This window comes from Lithobates pipiens, unplaced genomic scaffold, assembly GCF_037356315.1.
Source record: "Lithobates pipiens isolate NorthernLeopardFrog02 unplaced genomic scaffold, aLitPip1_a1.2 Scaffold_16, whole genome shotgun sequence".
NCBI lineage: Eukaryota > Metazoa > Chordata > Amphibia > Anura > Ranidae > Lithobates > Lithobates pipiens.
In genome coordinates this window covers 364,749,169-364,753,949 of record NW_027507748.1, presented here as the reverse complement: position 1 = coordinate 364,753,949, position 4,781 = coordinate 364,749,169, and the positions used below count along the sequence as shown (strand labels likewise).

At 41.7% G+C, this 4,781-nt stretch overlaps 1 long non-coding RNA gene across 1 annotated transcript; it reads right to left on the bottom strand.

The window, feature by feature from the left end:
* Positions 1-326: 326 nt before the first annotated feature.
* Positions 327-2,592, bottom strand: LOC143984384 (uncharacterized). The gene is made up of 3 exons (XR_013274821.1): positions 2,127-2,592; positions 695-756; positions 327-620 (listed from the first exon to the last, which is right to left on the bottom strand). It is a non-coding gene; the product is annotated as an uncharacterized LOC143984384 (long non-coding RNA).
* Between the last annotated feature and the right edge of the window lie 2,189 nt (positions 2,593-4,781).

Sequence of the window (4,781 nt, the reverse complement as noted above, 5' to 3'; positions counted from 1 at the left end):
TCTTTTAAAATAGTTTTTTTTCCAAATTTCCGCTTTTTTTGCGCTTATATCGCAAAAAATAAAAAACGGAGTCGTGAATAAATACCACCAAAATAAAGCTCTATTTGTGCGAACAAAATGATAAAAATTTCATTTGGGTACAGTGTAGCATGACCGCGCAATTGTCACTGAAAGCGCTAGAGCGATGAAAGCTGAAAATTGGAAAAAATTATTGACTCGTGTATAAGCCGAGGGTGAGACATGCCTGTCCATCCCTGTGTGTCGTCCATCCCTGTGTGTGTCCATGCATCCGTGTGTGTGTGTGTCCATGCATCCGTGTGTGTGTGTCCATGCATCCGTGTGTGTGTGTGTGTGTGTGTGTGTGTGTGTGTGTGTGTGTGTGTGTGTGTGTGTGTGTGTGTGTGTGTGTGTGTGTGTGCAGCCTACCTGTGTCCAGCCTGCCTGTGTCCGTCCAGCCTGTGTCCGTCCAGCCTGTGTCCGTCCCGGCCTGCGTCCCGTCCCGGCCTGCGTCCCGTCCCGGCCTGCGTCCCGTCCCGGCCTGCGTCCCGTCCCGGCCTGCGTCCCGTCATTACCCCAATTTTTTTGCCTTGAATAGTGAATCTCAGAAACTTGTGAAGAGACTGATATATGGGAACATGTAAGCAGGCATCCTGGGGACCAAACTAACCATACTAAAAAAACAGGAGTTAGGTACCTGGCAACTTTTTTTCTGGGGAGTCTTCCAGAGCAACATCTGGGAGTTAGGGCTCCTACCACCTACAAACAGGAAACACATTTGTCAACCATTAGAGTTGCACGATTAATCATTAAGAATTGAAATCGCAATTCTTTTCCCTTCCCGATCTTCAAAACAGCATGTCACAATTTTTTCTAACAAGTGCAGAGAGTTCTCACAGCTGAAAAAATTAAATAATAATCTAGGCAGCCTGCCAAGTTTTATTGCAACATCTTGGATAAGTAAACAAAGTAACTTTTCTTCTTACTCATGCACACGAGACGCTGTTAAGCGCGTGTTCAGATGCAGTTGGACACTTTTTTCAACTGCCCCTGAACTCATTCAATGTTATCCTATGTGTCCATGCACACAGTCTCGTTTTTGGCCGTTTTTATGCAGTTGCGTTTAACCTCGTTTTTCCAGAAGCAAAAAAATGGGTTCAGACGCAAAAATTTCCATGTTTCAGACGCAAAACATGGCTAAACGCGGTACCCGCGTTTGCGTTTATAAGCGTTTTTAAAGGAACCCAAGTTTTTGGACCTGAAAACTCAGAAATATGATCTGAGAATGACATTTTGCGACCCGAATTTGGGGGCCTATATCTTGGGGCCACTTATTGCCAGGAACCCCAAATTCGGTACACAGACACTGTGGAACTAGCACTACAACATATCCAAATTTGAGGTTCCTATCACCAAGTGACCCCAAGATAGGGGGCCCCAAAGTTGGGTCGCAAAATGTCATGCACTTTTCTGCATCAGAGATACATGGCCTCAAAGTCAACTGTGACCATCTGCGGCAATGTAATTTGGTCATTAGAGTTGGGTGTTATGGTAAGTGGTTATCCATTAGGGTTAGGGTTATTGTTTAGGATTAAGGGTTGGATTAGGGTTAGGGTTGTTTAGGGTTAGGGTTAGTGTAAGGGATAGGGTTAGCTGTTAGGGTTAGGGGTAGGGTTAGTGGTTAGGGTTAGGATGAATGGTTAGGGTTAGGATTCTGGATATTTTAATAAGGCATTAAAAATATTATACTACCATATACAGCAGCAAAGAATTAAAATATATTAATCAATACATATTTCACGATAAAAATATATTAAAAAATTGGCCAAATAAATTTAAAACAATTATAAAAAATCTAACATAGATTTGCTTTTAAATAAAACAATTTGAAACTAGAAAAAATGAATAAAAAAATATATTAAGATTAAAAAAAACTAACTATTTTAATATTGTTTTATATTAGAAATAATGAAAGCATTTTAAAAATTGCCACAAGAAAATTTTAGATATTTAAAAAAATTGGATAATTTGCTATAAATAGACATTATTTTTTTTAAAATAAAGGACAGAGAAAAAAAATTCATCTGTACATCTATAGATAAATATATTTTATAAATATATACACATACCTGATCGTTACCAACAGACGTTCCTCTGGTGACACACTGTTTCTCATATTGGTGTCCATGAATTTCAGTCCAGGTCGTACTTTTTCTAAGAGCAGATGAAATGTTACAATGGACATCCAGCTAAAATAAAAATAAAAAACTTGTCGGGGTAGGTTCCCAGCTGCACATACATGTTTGTGAAATATCCAACGGACATTCGCTGTCCCATCAACGGATGGGTCCAATATCGACAAGCTCTGACTCTGGACCTCTCACGAAATTTGCGACGACGTTGCTGTCTCATCAAGAGCAACATCAGGAGCATTTCCTGACATATATTCAATATGGGATCCATTTCAAAATATATACCACAGAAAGAGAGGCAAATGCAAGTGTACAACTGCTCTCTATGTTGCTGCTGCTCACTCTGATCAAAATAGCAGAAATAGTTAAAAAAAACATGCTTTGAGAGCTTGGGGAGGGTCTACATGATGTTATCTTTATAAACGCTTATAAATGCAAACGCGGCTAAACACGGCATGCAAACGTGGCAAAACGTGCGTTTCTAAACGCACGTTTCAGCTTTTTTTGAGCAGAATTTTCACCTGCATCTCGTGTGCATGAGGCCTAAGATCAAAGGAATTAACTACTCTGTGTAGGTGAGGGAAGTTTAACCACTTTAACACTAAATCTTTTTTCTGACACTTGCTGCTTACAAGTTAAAGTCAATATTTATTGCTAGAAAATTACTCAGAACCCCCAAACATTATATATATTATATATATATATATATATATTATATTATATATATATATATATATATATATATATATATATATATATATATATATATATACACACACACACACACATTTTTTTTTTTTTAAGCAGAGACCCTAGAGAATACAATGCTGGTTGTTAAAATATTTTATGTCACACTGTATTTGGGCAGCGGTCTTTCAAACACAATTTAAAAAAAAATACACTTTAATTAATTAAAAAATAAAAAACAGTAAAGTTAGTCCAACTTTTTTGTATAATGTGAAAGGTGATGTTACTCCACGAGAATCGTGATCTTTATTCTGAGAAAAAAATTATAATTTTGACACTCATTTTAGCCAGAATCATGCAGCTCTATCTACCATTATAAAAAGTTCACAGATGTCTGCATACCTCAGTGATATCAAAGTACTGATGGAACAACTGGTAACCTAAATGCCTAGATACTGATTTAAACTGACACTTAGGGTGGTAACAAGTGCTGCCCTGGAAGACTTCACAGAAAAAAAAAAAGTTACAGGTACCTAACTTTGGTTTTCCTGTCACATCATGGCAGCATACACTCTGGGTTGTGACTCTGCCTTCACCACCTGATAGGACCACATAGCTATAAGATGGCGAGACGGCCCCCGCCCCAGTATTCTCTCATTTTTCCTCACCTGTCAGGACCGCACGAATCAGCACCCCCTTAACGCTTCACCCCAGTCAGGTTCTAGCCTCTCCTGGGTGGAAGTCCTTACCTGTACAGCCTCTAAACGAGCTAGATAGAAGGAACCCCACTCTGGTGATCTCAGGGGTATTATTGTTTTTTTGCGTCATTAATATAAGCCTTAAGCAGGCTTGAGCATTGTTGCAGAAGCCTCTGGTATAAGCCTTAAACAGGCTTGGTGGTATGCTAATAGACTTAACATATAAGCCTTAAACAGGCTTAGTTACCTTGCAGTGGTCTCCATAATATTTCCTTTCTTTGCTCTTACTTTTGTTTTTTCCCTGCCAGTGGGATTTCTGGGCTCTGTTGTACCTCCAGCAGCAGCCTGATGTGCGCCGAGCATCCCCGCACTTCCGCACATGCGCAGTCTTTGGGCGTTCTATGCCCCTCGCCAGCTACCAAAACGGCGCCAGCTACTGCGCATGCACGAGCGCGACATGTCCCTGGAGGCCATGGCGGCAGTTTTAAAAGCAAAAAAACAGACTGAGTTTACTGCCTTGTAGTGATGGACGAACTTCCGACGGGACGTTTCGCGAACGCGAAACGCGAACGGACACAAACGTTCGCGAAAACGACCGTTCGCCGCGGGCTCCATTGACTTCAATGGGAGGCGAATTTCGCAAACCTTTAGGTCGAATTTGCGGCCACGGGGTAATTATTAGGGGGTAGCACGTAGTCCCACCACCTGGACAATAGCATAATACATGTATGAGGTGAATTTGGGATCGATAACTACAAGCATTTTTTTTTTATTTGGGAAATTGTTCTGACAATTCAGGACTATGGAGCTAATGAAGGCAATGGAGGAGAGGGAAGGTCAGGGACCAGGGTAGGCAAACAAGAGGGTGCAGGAGATACAGAGCACTGACAGCAGCACCGTAATACAGAGCACTGACATCAGCACCGTGACATACAGCGCTGACAGCAGCTCCGTGACATACAGCGCTGACAGCAGCTCCGTGACATACAGCGCTGACAGCAGCTCCGTGACATACAGCGCTGACAGCAGCTCCGTGACATACAGCGCTGACAGCAGCTCCGTGACATACAGCGCTGACAGCAGCACCGTGACATACAGCGCTGACAGCAGCTCCGTGACATACAGCGCTGACAGCAGCTCCGTGACATACAGCGCTGACAGCAGCTCCGTGACATACAGCACTGACAGCAGCTCCGTGACATACAGC